This window comes from Muntiacus reevesi, chromosome 3 (genome assembly GCF_963930625.1).
Source record: "Muntiacus reevesi chromosome 3, mMunRee1.1, whole genome shotgun sequence".
In the NCBI taxonomy this organism is placed as follows: domain Eukaryota; kingdom Metazoa; phylum Chordata; class Mammalia; order Artiodactyla; family Cervidae; genus Muntiacus; species Muntiacus reevesi.
The window spans coordinates 244,697,326-244,714,468 of NC_089251.1; the positions used below are offsets into that span (position 1 = coordinate 244,697,326).

The following is a 17,143-nucleotide window of genomic DNA, read 5'->3' on the forward strand; positions in this document are numbered from 1 at the left end:
CATATCCATTCTCTAGGTTTCCATCTCTGTTCCTGCTTGGAAATAGGTTTATCTGTACCATTTTTCTAGAGACTACATATATCTATTAATATATGACATTTGGTTTTCTTTCTCTGACTTCTCGCTATTTTTTTAGACTCTAGATCCATCCACATCTCTACAAATGACCCTGTTTTGTTCCTTTTTATGGGTGAGTAATATACCATTGTATGTATGTACCATGATTACTTTATCCATTCATCTGTCAGTAACATTTTGCTTACTTGTCTTGGCTATTGTTGCTTATTTGTCCTGCAGTGTACATTGGAGATGTATTTGTCTTTTTGAATTATTATTTTCTCAGGATATGTGACCAGTCATGGGATTACCAGGTTATATGGTAATTGTATTTTCAGTTTTTAAGGGAACTTCCTTCCTATTCTCCACAGTGCCTATACCAGGTTACATTTCCAAAAGTTCAAGAGGATTCTTTTTTCTCTTCACCCTCTCCAGCATTTGTTTTTGTGGAATTTTGATGTTGGCCATTTTAACAAGTGTGAGGTAATAATTGTAGCATAGGTTCGATTTGCATCTCTAATATTAGTGATGTTGAGCATCTTTTCAGATGTTTCTGGCCATCCATACACTGTCTTTGGATATATGTCGTCTCCCCATTTTTGTGATTGGGTTGTTTGATTTTTTTGGATACTGAGCTACATGAAATGTTTTTATATTTTGGAGATTAATCCCTTGTCGGTCACTTCTTTTGATAATACTTATCCTGATCTGAAGGTTGTCTTTTTGTCTTGTTTATGGTTCATGCACTATGCCAAAGCTTTTAATTTTAATTGGGTCCCATTTGTCTGTTTTTGTTTTAATTTCATTACTGTAGGAGGTAGATCCAAAAGATATTGCTGGAGTTTATGTCAGAGAGTGTCCTGCCTATGTTTTCCTCTGACAATTTTATAATCTCTAGCATTATATTTGCACATCACCAATGCAATGGACATGAACTTGGACAAATTTCAGGAGATAGTGAGGGATAGGGAGGCCTGGCGTGCTGCAGTTCATGGGATCACAAAGAGTTGGAGACGACTGGGAGACTGAACAACAGCATTATATTTAGGTCTTTAATCCTTTTTGAGTTTGCTTTTGTGTGTGGTGTTTCGTAGTGTTCTAGTTTCAATCTTTACATGTAGTTGTGCAGTCTTCTGAGCACCACTTTTTGAAGAGGCTGTCTTTTCTCCGTTGTATATTCTTGCCCCCTTTGTTCTAGGTTAATTGATTATAGCGCTGTGAGTTTATCTCTGGGTTTCTGATCTTATTCCATCTATATGTCTATTTGATGCCAGTACCATGCTGTTTTGACTTCTTTAGCTTTGTAGTATAGTTTGAAGCCAAGGAGCCTGATTTCCTGTAGCTTCATTTTTCTTTCTCTGAATTTCTTTGGCTATTGGGCATCTTTTGTATTTCCAAACAAATTTAAAATTTTTTTGTTCTAATTCTGTAAAGAATGTCATTGGTAATTCAATAGTAATTGTGCTGAACTTTTATAGTCATTTTAGCAGTATTGAGTCTTTCAATTCAAGAATATGATCTATCTTTCCATATGTTTGTTTCAGCTTCAAGTTATTTCATCAGTGTCTTATAGTTTTCAGAGTATAGCTCTTTTGCCTCCCTGGGCAAATTTTTCTAGTATTTTATTCTTTCTGATACAGTGGTGAATGAGATGTTTCCTTAATTTCTCTTTTTGATCTTTATATGTTAGTCTCTAGAAGTGCAACAGATTTCTGTGTATTAATTTTCTCTACTGCAACCTTATCAAATTTATTGATAAGTCTAGTGATTTTCTGGTAGCATCTGTAAGTTTCTACTTATCGGATTCTGCCACCTGCAAACAGTGACTGTTTCTTCTTTTACAATTTGAATTTCTTTATTTCTTTTACATTGAGCTATGACTAGGACTTCCAATACTATGTTGAATAAAAGTGGTAAGAGTAGACATTCTTGTCTTGATCCTGATCTTACGGGAAATGTTTTCAGCTTTTCATCATTGAGTTGATGTTATCTTTGGATTTTTCATAAAGGCCTTTATTATGTTTAGGAAGGTTTTCTCTTTCCCCCTATCTTGAGAGTTTTTTTTTTTTTTTATCATAAATGAGTGTGAAATTTAGTCAGAAGTTATTTTTATATCTATTGCCAAGATTATGTGTGTTTCTTTTAATTGGAGTAAAGTTGCTTGACAATGTTGTATTGGTTTCTGTTATACAATGAAGTGAATCAACTGTATGTACAGTATATTCCCTCCCTCATGGACCACCCTCCGGTGCCCCTCCATCTCGCCAATCTAGGTCACAATATGCACTGCGCTGAGCTCCCTGTGCTATAGCAGGAATCCACTAGCTATTTATTTTACACATGGTGTTGTATGTCAAGCTTAATCTTCTAGTTCATTCCACCCTCCTTCCCAGCCTCATGTCCAAATAGCCATTCTCTAGGTTTGCATTGCTACTCCTGCCTTGAAAATAAATTTATCTGCACTGTTTTTCTAGAGTCTACCTACAATACTTGATTTTCTCTTGTGGACTTATGTTACCATGTATGCTAGACTCTAGGGCCAAATCTCTACATATGACCCAGTTTCATTCATTTTTACGGGTAATATGCCATTATATATATGGACCACATCTTCTGTATTCATTCATCTGTTGATGTGCTTTTAGGTTGCTTCATGTCTTGGCTATTGTAAATACTGCCACAGTATTTACATTTCTTGCTGAATCATGGTTTTCTCAGATTATATGTGTGGTAGTTGAATTACTGAGTAATATGATAGTTGTATTTTCAGTTTTCAGAGGAACCTCTAAACTGTTCTCCACAGTGGCTTTAGCAATTTTTATTCACATCCACAGTCCAAGAGAGTTCACCTTTCTCCACAGCCTCTCCTACTTTTATTGTTTTTGAATTTTTGATGATGGGCATTCTGACTGGTGTGAGGTGATAATTTTACTGTAGGTTTGACTTGCATTTCTGTAATAATTAGTGATGTTGAGCATCTTTTCATGTGTTTTTTGGTCATCCATACTTTATCTTTAGTGAAATGTTTGTATAGAATACATCTTCTGTCCATTTTATTGGGTTTGATTTTTTTGAATCCTGAGCTACATGAACTGTTTGTGTGTTTTGGAAACTGATCCCTTGTTTGTTGCTTCAGTTGCAAATACTTTCTCCTATTCTGAGGGTTGTCTCTTTGTCTTGTTTATGGTTTCCTTTGCTGTGCAAAAACTTTTAAGTTTAATTAGGCCCCTTTTGTTTATTTTTGTTTTTATTTCAGTACTATAAGAGATGGATCCAAAAAGATATTGCTACAGTTTATGTCAAAGAGTGTTCTGTTTTCCTCTAAGCATTTTATAGTATCTAGTGTTACATTTTTGCCTTTAATCCATCCTGAGTTTACTTTGGTGTATAGTGTTTGATAGTGTTCCATTTTCATTATTTAATATATAGTTGTCCAGTCTTCTGAACATTTCCTCTTGAAGAAACTGTCCTTTCTCCATTGTATATTCTTGCTTTTTTCGTTGCAGGTTAATTGATCACAGGGGTATAGGTTTATTTCGTGGTTTTCTGTCCTGTCCCATTTGATATGCGTCTGTTTTTGTACCAGTACCATACTGTTTTTATTACTATTGTTTTGTTGTTCAGTCACTCAGTCATGTCCAACTCTTTGCAACCCCATGGACTACAGCATGCCAGGCTTCCCTGTCCTTTACCATCTCCTGAGTTTAGCTCTAACTCACGTTCAGTGAGTCGATGATGCCATCCAGCCATCTCATCATCTGTGGCCCCCTTCTTCTCCTGCCCTCCATCTTTTCCAGCATCAGGGTCTTTTCCAATGAGTCAGCTCTTTGCATCAGGTGGCCAAAGTATTGGAGTTTCAGCTTCAGCATCAGTCCTTCCAATGAATATTCAGGGTTGATTTCCTTTAGGATTGACTGGTTTGATCTCCTTCCTGTCTAAGTGACTCTCAGGAGACTCCTCCAGTGTCAGTTTGAAAGCATCAATTTTTAGGCATTCAACCTTCTTTATAGTCCAAGTGCATAGCTCAGTTGGTAAAGAATTCGCCTGCAATGCAGGAGATCCCAGTTCGATTCCTGAGTCAGGATGATCTGCTGGAGAAGTGATAGGCTCCCCACTCCAGTATTCTTGGGCTTCCTTTGTAGCTTAGCTGGTAAAGAATCTGCCTGCAGTGTGGGAGACCTGGGTTTGATCCCTGGATTGGGAAGATCCCCTGGAGAAGAGAAGGGCTACCCCCTCTAGTATTCTGGCCTGGAGAATTCCATGGACTGTATAGTCCATGAGGTTGCAAAGGGTCGGACACAACTGAGTGACTTTCACTTTCACTCACATCCATACATTACTGCTGGAAAAACCATAGCTTTGCCTATACAGACCATTGTTGGCACAGTGATGTCTCTGCTTTTTAATATGCTGTCTAGGTATATCATGGCTTTTCTCCCAAGGAGTAAGCATGTTTTAATTTCATGGCTGCATACCCATCCGCAGTGATTTTGGAGCCCAAGAAAATAAAATCGGCCACTATTTCCACTTTTTCCCCATCTATTTGCCATGAAGTGATGGGACCCGATACCATGATCTTAGTTTTTTGAAAGTTGAGTTTTAAGCCAGCTTTTTCACTCATCTTTCATCTTCATCAAGAGGCTCTTTAGTTCCTCTTTGCTTTCTACCATTAGGGTGGTGTCATCTAAATATCTGAAGTTATTGATGTTTCACCTGGCAATCTTGATTACAGCTTGTGATTCATCCAGCCCAGCATTTCACATGATGTACTCTGCATATAAGATAATTAAGCAGGGTGACAGTATACAGCCTTGACATACTCCTTTCCCAATTTTGAACCAGTCCATTAGTCCATGTCTGGTTCTAACTGTTGCTTCTTGACCTACATACAGATTTCTGAGGAGGCAGGGAAAGTGGTTTGGTATTCCCATCTCTTTAAAACGTTTTCACAGTTTGTTGTGATCTACACAATCAAAAGGCTTTAGCATAGTCAGTGAAGCAGAAATGATGTTTTCCTGGAATTCTCTTGCCGTCTCTCTGATCCAGTGGATATTGGCAATTTGATCTCTGGTTCCTCTGACTTTTCTAAATCGAGTTTGTACATTTGGAAGTTCTCAGTTCACATACTATTGAAGCCTGGCTTGAAGGATTTTGATCATAAGCTTGCTAGCATGTAAATGAGTGTAATATTAGGATAGTATGAACATTCTTTGGCGTTGCCCTTCTTGGGATCGGAATGAAATTTGAGCTTTTCCAGTCCTATGGCCACTGCTGTTTTCCAAATTTGCTAGCGTATTGAGTGTAGCACTTTAACAGCCTGGTCTCTTAGGATTTTAAGCATCTCATCTGAATTCCATCACCTCCACTAACTTTGTTTGTAATAATGATTTCTAAGGCCCACTTGACTTCATACTCCAGGATGTCTGGCTCTAGGTTTGTGACCTCACCATCGTGGTTATCCAGGTCATTAAGATTTTTTTTTTTTTTTTACCGGTCTTCTGTGTATTCTTGCCACCTCTTCTTAATCTCTTCTGCTTCTGTTAGGTCCTTACTGTTTCTGTCCTTTATTTGGCCCGTCTTTACATGAAATATTTCCCTTTGTTATTGTTGTTGTTGATGTTCAGTCACTCAGTCGTGTCCAACTCTTTGCAACTCCATGGACTGCAGCACGCCAGGCTTCCCTGTCCTTCACCATCTCCCAGGTCTTGCTCAAACTCATGCCCATTGAGTTGGTGATGTCACTCAACCATCTCATCCTCTGGTATCCCTTGGTATCTCTAGTTTTCTTGAAGAGATGTCTTGTCTTTCCCATTCTGTTGTTTTCCTCTATTTCTTTGCATTGTTCACTTAAAAAGACTTTCTTATGTCTTCTTTCTATTCTTTGGAGCTCTGCATTCAGATGGGGATATCTCTGATTACTGTAGCTTTATATTAGTTTGAAGCCGGGGACCCTGATTCCTTTAGCTCCATTTTTTCTTTCTCAGATTACTTGGTCTATTTGGTATCTTTTGTATTTCCATACAAATTTATTCAGCTTTTGTTATAATTCTGTGAAAAATGCCACTGATAATTCAATAGGATTTGCATTGAATATGTAGATCTTATTTGGTGGTATAGTCATTTTGACAACATTGATTGCTCCCATCCAAAATCATGATCTATCTTTCCATTGTGTCATCTTCAGATTCTTTCATCGGTGTCTGTTTTTTCAGACTACAGGTCTTTTGCCTCCTTAGGTAGATTTATTCCTAATTATTTTATTCTTTTTAATGCAGTGGTAAATGAATTTTTTCTTAATTCCTCCTTTTAGTCCTTTAGTCTATGGAAGTGCAGCAGATTTCTGTGTATTAATTTTCTCTCCTACAACCTTATCAAATTTATTAATGAGTTCTAATGGTTATCTAGTTGCATCTTTAGGATTTTCTATGGATAGTATCCTGTCAACTGCAAACAGTGTCAGCTTTACTTTTTCTTTTCTAATTGAATTTCTTTATTTCTTTTCTTTGATTGCTGTGTTGAATATGTGGTAAGATACGACCTTCTAGTCTTGTTCCCCATCTCAGAGGAAATGATTTCAGTTTTTCACCATTGAGTATGATGTTAGCTATGGGTTTGTTATGTGTGAATATGTTGAAGAAAGTGCCCTCTTTACCTCTTTCTAGAGAGTTTCCATCATAAATGGTGTGAAGTCTAGTAGAAGGTCTTTATGTATCTAATGAGATTATCATTTTTTTCAATTGGGGTACAGTTGCTTTACAATGTTGTATTTGTTTCTATTATACAATGAAGTGAATCAGCCATGAAAGTGAAAATACGTGAAAGTGTTAGTTACTTGGTCATGTCTGACTCTTTGCAACCCCAGGACTGTAGCCTACCAGGCTCCTCTGTCCATGGCTTTCTCTAGGCAAGAATACTGGAGTAGGTTGCCCTTCTCTTCTCCAGGGGATCTTCCCCACCCATGGATCAAAACCGAATCTCCTACATTGCAGGCAAATTCTTTACTCTCTGAGCCACCAGCTAATCAGCTATATGTATACATATATCTCCTCCCTCTTGTAACTCTCTCCAACACCCCCTCAATCTTACTGATCTAGGTTACTACAGAGCATTGAGCCAGACTTCCTGAGCTATAGCAGGTTCCCACTAGCTATTTATTTTACTATTGATAGTGTATGTCAATCCCAATTTTCTAATTAATCCCACTCCCCTGCCCAGTATCTACATATCCTTTCTCTAGGTCTGCATCTCTATTCCTGATGTGGAAAAAGAGTACCGTTGGAAATCTGTACCATTTTTCTAGAGTCCACATATATGAATTAATATACAGCATTTGCTTTTCTGACTTTCTTCATTCTGTATGCCAGATTTTAGGTCCCTCCAGCTGTCTACAAATGACCCAGTTTAGTTCCTTTTTATGGCTGAGTAATATTCCATTGTATATATGATCACATCTTTAGTCATTCATATATTGATGGACATTTAGTTTGCTTCCTTGTCTTGGCCTTGTAAATAATGCTGCAGTGAAAACAAAGCTTTTTCAGTGATGCTTCCTAAGGCTCACTTTACTTCGCATTCCAGGATGTCTGGCTCTAGGTGAGCAATCACACCATTGTGGTTGTCTGGGTCATGAAGATATTTTTTCTATAGTTCTTCTTGTGTATTCTTGCCACCTCTTCTTAATCTTAGGTCCATACCATTTCTATCCTTTATTGTGTCCATCTTTGCATGAAATGTTCCCTGGGTAGCTCTAACTTTCTTGAAGAGATCGCTAGTCTTCCCCATTCTATGGTTTTCCTCTATTTCTTTGCACTGATCACTGAGGAAGGCTTTCTAATCTCTCCTTGCTATTCTTTGGAACTCAGCATTCAAATGGGTATATCTTTCCTCTTCTCCTTTGCCTTTAGCTTCTCTTCTTTTCTCAGCTATTTGTAAGGCCTCCTCAGACAACCATTTTGCCTTTCTGCATTTCTTTTCCTTGGGGATGGTCTTGATCACTGCCTCCTGTACATTGTCAAAAACCTCTGTCCATAGTTCTTCAGACACTCTATCAGATCTAATCCCTTGAACCGATTTGTCACTTCCACTGTACAATCATAAGGGATTTGATTTAGGTCATACCTGAATGGTCTAGTGTTTTCCCCTTCTTTCTTCAATTTAAGTCTGAATTTGCAGTAAGGAGTTCATGACCTGACCCACAGTCAGCTCCCGGTCTTATTTTTGCTGACTGTAAAGAGCTTCTCCATCTTCGGCCGCAAAGAATATAATCAGTCTGAGTTCAGTATTGACCCATCTGGTGATGTCCATGTGTAGAGTCTTCTCTTGTGTTGTTGGAAGAGGGTGTTTGCTATGACCAGTGTGTTCTTTTGGAAAAACTCTGTTAGTCTTTGCCCTGCTTCATTCTGTACTCCAAGGCCAAATTTGCCTGTTACTCCAGGTATCTCTTGACTGCCTACTTTTGCATTCCAGTCCCCTATTATGAAAAGGACATCTTTTTTGGGTGTTAGTTCTAGAAGGTCCTGTAAGTCTTCATAGCACTGTTCAGCTTCTTCAGCATTACTGGTTGGGGCATAGACTTGGATTACTGTGATATTGAATGGTTTGCCTTGGAAACGAACAGAGATCATTCTGTCGTTTTTGAGATTGCAATCAAGTACTGCATTTCGGACTCATTTTTTGACCATGGTGTCTATTCCATTTCTTCTAAGGGATTCTTGCCCACAGTAGTAGGTATAATGGTCATCTGAGTTAAATTCACCCATTCCAGTCCATTTTAGTTCGATAATTCCTAAAATGTTGATGTTCACTCTTGCCATCTCCTGTTGACCACTTGCAATTTGCCTTGATTCATGGACCTAACATTCCAAGTTCCTATGCAACATTATTCTTTACAGCTGGAGAACAGCTGATAAAGATACTGCTGAAAAAGGCATTATTGGAGTTTATGTCAAAGAGTGTTCTGCTTATGTTTTCCTCTAAATTTTTACAGTGTCTAGCATTACATTTAGGTCTTTACTTCAGGTTTATTTATTTATTTATTTATTTATTTTTTTTTTTTTTTAAATTGATGGATTTTTATTCAGATTGATTAAGACAAAAAGAAGACACTGGGGGAAGGAACTGTAATCACGGTTTCAGCAAACATTTAAAGGATAATAAGAGTATATAATGAAACTCTACACACATAAATTTAGCAACTCAAATGAAATGGATCAATTCTTTGAAAAACACAAACTACCAAAGCTCCTTCAAGAGAAAATAGATAACCTGTATCAGTTCAGTTTAGTTCAGTCACTCAGTCATGTTCGACTCTTAGCAACCCCATGGACTGCAGCACACTTCAGGTTTATTTTTGTTTGTTTTCTAATTTCCTTGTTTTATATGTTAGCTGTTCATTCTTCTGAGCACCACTTTTTGAAGAGACTGGGTTTTTTCCATTGTGTATTATTGCCTCCTTTGTTGTAGGCTAATTTATCACAGGGGTTTGGGTTGCTCTTTGGTTTTTCTTTCTTGTCCCATTTCACCTATGTGTCTATTTCTGTGCCAGTACTGTACTGTTTAGATTACTGTAGGTTTTTTCCTAGGTGTTTTATTCTTTTGATGCAATGGTAAATAAAATGAGTTTTTCCTTAATTTCTTTTTCGTCTTTTGATATTAGTCTTCTGAAGTGCAGCAAATTTTTATGTATTAATTTTCTCTTCTACAACCTTATCAATTTATTAATGAGTTCTAGTGATTTTCTGGTAGCATCCTTAGGATTTTCTGTGTATAGTATCTGGTCAACTGCAAACAGTGACAGTTTTACTTCTTCTTATACAATTTGAATTCCTTTATTTCTTTTAATTTGATTACTGTGATTAGGACTTCCATGATTATGTTGAATAAAAGTTGTGAGTAGACATTCTTGTCTTGTTCTTGATTTCAGCTTTTCACCATTGAGTATGATGTTAGCTGTGGGTTTTTCATATATGGCCATTATTATGTTGATGAATCTTTCCTCTTTACCCCTTTCTGGAGAGTTTCTATCATAAATGGGTGTGAAGTCTAGTAAAAAGCTCATTATGCATCTGTTGAGATCATATATTTCTTAATTGGTGTACAGTTGCTTTACTATCTTGTAGTGGTTTCTCTTGTATAGCAAAGTGAATCAGCTATATGAAGTCCTCCCTCTTGGACCTCTCTCCATCCACCCTCTATCTTACCTACCTGGGTCACCGCAGAGGACTGAGGTGAGCTTACTGTGTTATAGCAGATTCCCACTAGCTATTTATTTTACACATGAAAGTATATGTCAGACCCAATCTTCCAATTCATTCTACCCCACCCTGCCAAACCCTTGTCCTCTGTCTGCATATCCATTGTCTAGGTCTCCATCTTTATTCCTACCCTGGAAGTAGGTTTATCTGTACCATTTTTCTAGAGACCACATATATCCATTAATAACCAATATTTGTTTTTCTATTTCTTGACTTCCCTCTATATTTCAGGTCTAGGTCCATCCACATCTCTACAAATGACCCAATTTTTTTCATTTTTATGGGTAGATAATATACCATTATATATATATACCACATCTTCTTTATCCATTTATCTCTCAGTGAACTTTTAGGCTTCTTCCTTATCCTGGCAGTTGTAAATACTCCTGCAGTGAACACTGAGGATGCATGTGTCCTTTCGAATTATGGTTTTCTCAGGTTATATGACCAATAGTGGGATTACTGGTTTATATGATCATTATATTTTCAGTTTTTTAAGGGAACTTTCATACTGTTCTTCACAGTGGCTGTACCAATTTACATTCTCACCTACACTCCAAGAGGGTACTCTTTTCTCTACACACTCTGCATTTACTATTGTGAAAGTTTTATGATGGCCATTGTAATCTGTGTGAAGTGATGATGGTACTGTAGGTTTGATTTGCATTTCTCTAGTATTAGTGATGTTGACCATCTTTTCAGATGTTCTGGCTATCTGTACATTCTTTGAAAAGTGTCTTTGTAGATATTCTTCCAATTTTTTTGATCGGACTGTTCAATGTTTTTGGATACTGAGCTATATGAGCTGTTTGTATATTTTGGAAATTAATCCCTTGTAGTCACTTCATTTGGTGATACTTTTCCTATTTTGAGGGTTGGTTTTTTGTCTTGTTTATGGTTCCTGGGCTATGCAGAAGTTTTAACATTTAATTAGGTTCCATTACAAAATATCTTAATGACCGTGTAACTGTGATGGTGTGATCACTCACCTAGAGCCAGACATCCTGGAGTGTGACATCCAGTGGGCCTTAAGAAGCATCACTAAAAACAAAGGTAGTGGAGATGATGAAATTCCAGCTGAACTGTTTCAAATCCTAAAAGATGATGCTGTGAAAGTGCTACATTCAATATGCCAGCAAATTTGGAAAATTCAGCAGTGGCCACAGGACTGGAAAAGGCCAATTTTCATTCCAAACCCAAAGAAGGGCAATGCCAAAGAATGTTCAAACTATTGCACAATTACACTCATTTCACATGTTATTAAGGTCATGCTCAAAATCTTCCAAGCTAGGCTTCAACAATATGTGAACCTAGAACTTCCAGATGTACAAGCTGGATTTAGAAAAGGCAGGGGAACCAGTGATAAAATTGTCAACATCCGATGGATCGTTGAAAAAACAGGAAAATTCCAGAAAAACATCTGCTTCATTGACTATGCTAAAGCCTTTAACTGTGTGGATCACAACAAACTGTGGAAACTTCTTTAAAAGATGGAAATACCAGACCACCTTTCTTGCCTCCTGAGAAACCTGTATGCAGGTCAAGAAGCAACAGAAACAAGCATGGACCAACAGACTGGTTCAAAATGGGGAAAGGAATATGTCAAGGCTACATATTATCACCCTGTTGTTTAACTTATATGCAGAGCACATCATGCGAAATGCTGGACTGGATGAAGCACAAACTGAAATCAGGATTGCTGGGAGAAATACCAGTCACCTTAGATATGCAGATGATGCCACCCTTATGGCAGAAAGCAAAGAGGAACTAAAGCGCCTCTTTGATAAAGGTGAAAGAAGACAGCATTGAAGCAAGTATACTATCAAGGGTGAAACAGGTCACCAGCCCAGGTTGGATGCATGAGACAAGTGCTCAGGGCTGGTGCACTGGGAAGACCCAGAGGGATGGGATGGAGAGGGAGGGGGGATCGGGATGGGGAACACATGTAAATCCATGACTGATTCATGTCAATGTATGGCAAAAACCACTACAATACTGTAAAGTAATTAGCCTCCAACTAATAAAAATAAATGGGGAAAAAAAGGTGAAAGAAGAGAGTGAAAAAGCTGACTTTAAACTCAACATTCAGAAAATGAAGATCATGGCATCTGGTCCCCTCACTTAATGGCATATAGATGGGGAAACAGTGGAAACAGAGACAGATTTTCTTAGGCTCCAAAGTCACGGCAGATGATGACTGCAGCCATGAAATTAAGAGACGCTTGCTCCTTGGAAGAAAAGTTATGACCAACCTAGAAAGCGTATTAAAAAGCAGAGACATTACTTTGCCAACAAGGGTCCATCTAGTCAAAGCTGTGGTTTTTCCAGTAGTCATGTATGCATGTGAGAGTTGGACCATAAAGAAGGCTGAGCACAAAAGAATTGATGCTTTTGAACTGTAGTGTTGGAGAAGACTCTTGAGAGTCCCTTGGACTGCAAGGAGATTAAACCAGTCAATCCTAAAGGAAATCAACCTTGAATATTCATTGGAAGGACTGATGCTGAAGTTGAAGCTCCAGTACTTTGCCCACTTGATGTAAAGAGTTGACTCGTTGGAAAAGACCCTGATGCTGGGAAAGATAGAAGGCAGGAGGAAAAGGCGATGACAGAGAACAAGATGATTGGATGGCATTACCGACTCAATGAACATGAGTTTGAGCCAACTCTGGGAGATAGTGAAGGACAGGGAAGCCTGGCATGCTGCAATCCATGGGGTCACAAAGATACATGATTGAGTGACAGAACAACAAGGCCCATTTGTCTATTTTTGTTTTAATTTTATTACTGTAGGAGATAGATCAAAAAGATACTGCTGAAGTTTATATCAAAGACTTCTGCCTACTGCTGAAGTTTATATTAAAGAGTTTTGCCTATGTTTTTGTCTGAGAGTTTTATGGCATCTAGCAATAATTTTAGTTTTTAATCCATTTTGAGTTTACTTTTGCATATGGTGTTCTTTAGTGTTCTAATTTCATTCTTTTACATGTAACTCTCCAGTCTTCTGGGCACTACTTTTTGAAGAGAGTATCTTTTCTCCACTGTATATTCTTGCCTCCTTTGTTGTATATTAATTGATCATAGAGGTGTGGGTTTATCTCTGGATTTTCTATCCTGTCCCATTTGATCTATATGTCTATTTTTGTGCCTATACCATACTGTTTGAATACTGTGGCTTTGTAGTATAGTTTGAAACCAGGGAGCCTGATTCCCACAGCTCCATTTTTCTTTCTCCAGGTTGTTTTGGTTATTTCTGATCTTCTGTATTTCCATACAAATTTTGAAATGCTTTAATTCTGCAAAAAAAATGACATTGGTAATTCAGTAGTAATTGAACTGAACATGTTGATTGCCTTGTATAGTAGCCATTTTGACAGTATTGAATCTTGCAATCCAAGAATATGATCTCTTTCCATACATTTGTGTTGTCTTCAAGTTCTTTTATCTGTGTCTTATCATTTTCACAGTATAGATTTTTCCCTCCCTACATAGGTTTATTCCTTGGTATTTTATTCTTTTTTATGCAATGGTAAGTGAGTTGTTTCCTTAATTTCTCTGTTTGATCTGTTGTTATTCATGTATAGATGTGCAACAGATTTCTGTGTATTCATTTTCTCTCACAACTTTATCAAATTTATTGATGACTTCTAGTGATTTTTTTGGTAGCATCCTTAGGATTTTATATGTATAGCATTTTGTCATCTGCAAACAGGGACTGTTTTGCTTCTTTTACAGCTTGAATTCCTTTATTTCTTTTACATTGATTACTGTGACTAGAATTTCAATACTATGTTGAATAAAAATGGTAAGAGTCAACATTCTTGTCTCATTCCTGATCATATGGGAAATGCTTTCAGCTTTTCACCATTGAGTTGATGTTATCTTTGGGTTTTTTATATATGGCCTTTATTATGTTGAGGAAGGTTTCTCCTTCTCCCTTTCTTGAGAGTTTTTATCATAAATGAATGTGAAATGTGATCAAGAGTTCTTTCTGTATCTATTCCCAATGATTTTTTTTTAAGTTGGGATAAAGTTGCTTGATGAAGTTGTACTGGTTTCTGTTATACAATGAAATGAATCAGCTATATGTATACGTATATCCCCTCCCTCATGGACCACCCTCCAAAGCCCCTCCATCCCACTGATCTAGGTCATGACAGGCCGTTGAGCTGAGCTCCCTTTGCCATAGCAGTTCACAGTAGCTATTTATTTCACTGATGGTACTGTATGTCAATCCCAGTCTTCCAATTCACCCCACCCTCCTTCCCAGCCTCATATCCAAATATCCATTGTCTAGATCTGCATTGCTAAGTTTATCTGTACCATTTTTTAAAAAATCCATACATACGTGTGAATATATATTTGTCCTTTTCTTTTTGAGTTACTTTACTATATATGCTAGACTCTAGGTCCTTCCACACCTCTACATATGACCTAGTTTCATTCCTCCTTGCGTGTGTGCTAAACTGCTTCAGTCATGTCCAACTCCTTGTGACCCTATGAACTGTAGCCCACCAGGCTCCTCTGTCCATGGGATTCTCTAGGCAAGAGTACTGAAATGGAATGCCATGCCCTCCTCCAGGGTATCTTCCTGACCCAGGGATTGAATCCACATCTCTTGCATCTTCTGCATTGACAGGTGGGTTCTTTAGCACTGTGCTGGGTGAGTAATATATCATTTTATATACATGTACCACATCTTTTTCATGCATTTGTTTGTCAATGGACATTTAGGTTGCTTCCATCCTGGCTGTTGTAAATACTGCTACAGTGACCTTTGTGGGTGACTGTGTCTTTTTGAATCATGATTTTCTGAGGTTATATATGGTTGGATTGCTGGATCATATAATAGTTGTATTTTCTGTTTTCAAAGGAACATCTATACTGTTCACCACAGTGGCTGTCGCAACTTTTATTCCCACCCACAGTCTAAGAGGGTTCACTTTTCTCCCACTTTTATCATTGGTGAGCTTTTTGATACTGGCCATTCTGACTAGTGTGAGGTGATGATTGTACTATAGATTTGATTTGCATTCATGTAATAATTAGTGATGCTGAGCATCTTTTCATGTGTTTTTTGGTCATCTGTACTTTGTCTTTAGAGATATGTCTATATAGATCTTTTGCCCATTTTTTTTTTTTGATTGGATTGTTTGATTTTTTTTTTTTTTTTTTAATACTGAGCTTCAAAAAAGAAAAAATACTGAGCTTCATGAACTGTTTGAATATTTTGGAAACTAATCCCTTGTCAGTCATTTCAGTTGCAAATATTTTCTTCTATTCTGAGCCTTGTCTTTTTATCTTGTTTATGGTTTCATTTTCTATGCAAAATGAGGTGGATTCAAAAAGATATTGCTGCAGTTCATGGAATAGTGTTCTAACTATGTTTTCCTCCAGGAGTTTTATAGTGTCTAGCACTATATTTAGGTCTTTGGTCCATTTCAAGTTTACTTTTGTGTAAGGTGTTTCTTAGTTTTCTATTTTCATTGTTTTATATGCAACTGTCCAGTCTTCTAAGCACCACTTCTTGTAGAGACTGTCTTTTCTACATTGTATATTCTTGCTTCCTTTGTTGTAGGTTAATTGATCATAGGGGTGTGAGTTTATCTCTGGGTTTTCTATCCTGTCCCATTTGATCTATATGTCTATTTTTGTGCTAGTTCCATACTATTTGATTCCTGTAGCTTTGTATTAGTTTAATATCATGGGTTCCTCCAGCTCCATTTTTTTTCTCAGGAGTGCTTTGTCTATTTGGTGTCTTTTGTGTTTCCATACAATTTATAAAGTTTTTGTTTTAATTCTGTGAAAAATGCCATTGATGATTCAATAAGAAATGCATTGACTATGTAGATTGCCTTGAGTAGTATAGTCATTTTGATAACATTGATTCTTCCAGTCCATGAACTTGATCTGTCTTTCCATCTGTTTGTATCATCTTCAAATTCTTTCATCAGTGTCAGAGTATAGGTCTTTTTGCCACCTTAAGAAGGTAGGTTTATTCCTAAGTATTTTATTCTTTTTGCTGCAATGGTAAATGAATTATTTCCTTAATTTCTTCCTTTTGATCTTTCATTATTAGTGTATAGATGTTTCATTATTAGTATATAGATGTGTAACAGGTTTCTGTGTGTTTTCTCTCCTGTAACTTTATCAAATTTATTGATGAAATCTAGTGGTTTTTAGGCTTCCCTGGTGGCTCAGTCATAAAGAATCTGCCTGCAATGCAGGAGACCCGAGTTTGATTCCTGGGTTGGGTAGATCCCCCAGAGATGGGTTGGGAAGATCCCCTGGAGAAGGAAATGGCCACCCACTGCAGTATTCTAGGCTGGAGAATTCCATGGACAGAGGAGCCTGGCAGGCTAGAGTCCATGAGGTCGAGAAACACACATTCCCAGTCAATGGCTTTCTCGTATCATCTTTAGAATTTTCTAAAATCCTGGTCATATATAGTATAATGTATATATAGCCATCCTATAGTATCCTGTCATCTGCAAACAGTGACAGTTTTACTTCTTTTCCAATTTGAATTCCTTTATTTATTTTTCTTTGATTATTGTGGCTAGAACTTCCAAGACTATGTTGAATGAAAGTGGTATGGGTATACATTCTTGTCTTCTTCCTTATTTGAGAGGAAATGCTTTCAGCCTTTTGCTGTTGAATATGATGTTAGCTGTGGCCTGTCATGTATGGCCTCCTCTATTGTATTGAGGAAGGTTCCCTCTTTGCCTCTTTCTCTAGAGTTTTTATCATAAATACATGTTATATCATCAGTCACTCTTTCTGTATCTAGTGAGATGATCATATTTTAAATTGGCGTATAGTTGCTTTCCAATGTT

At 37.3% G+C, this 17,143-nt stretch overlaps 1 pseudogene; it reads right to left on the reverse strand.

Moving 5' to 3' along the window:
• The window catches only part of LOC136162945 (double-stranded RNA-binding protein Staufen homolog 1-like), a 48,518-nt pseudogene that overhangs the window by 15,328 nt on the left and 16,047 nt on the right, over positions 1-17,143 (reverse strand).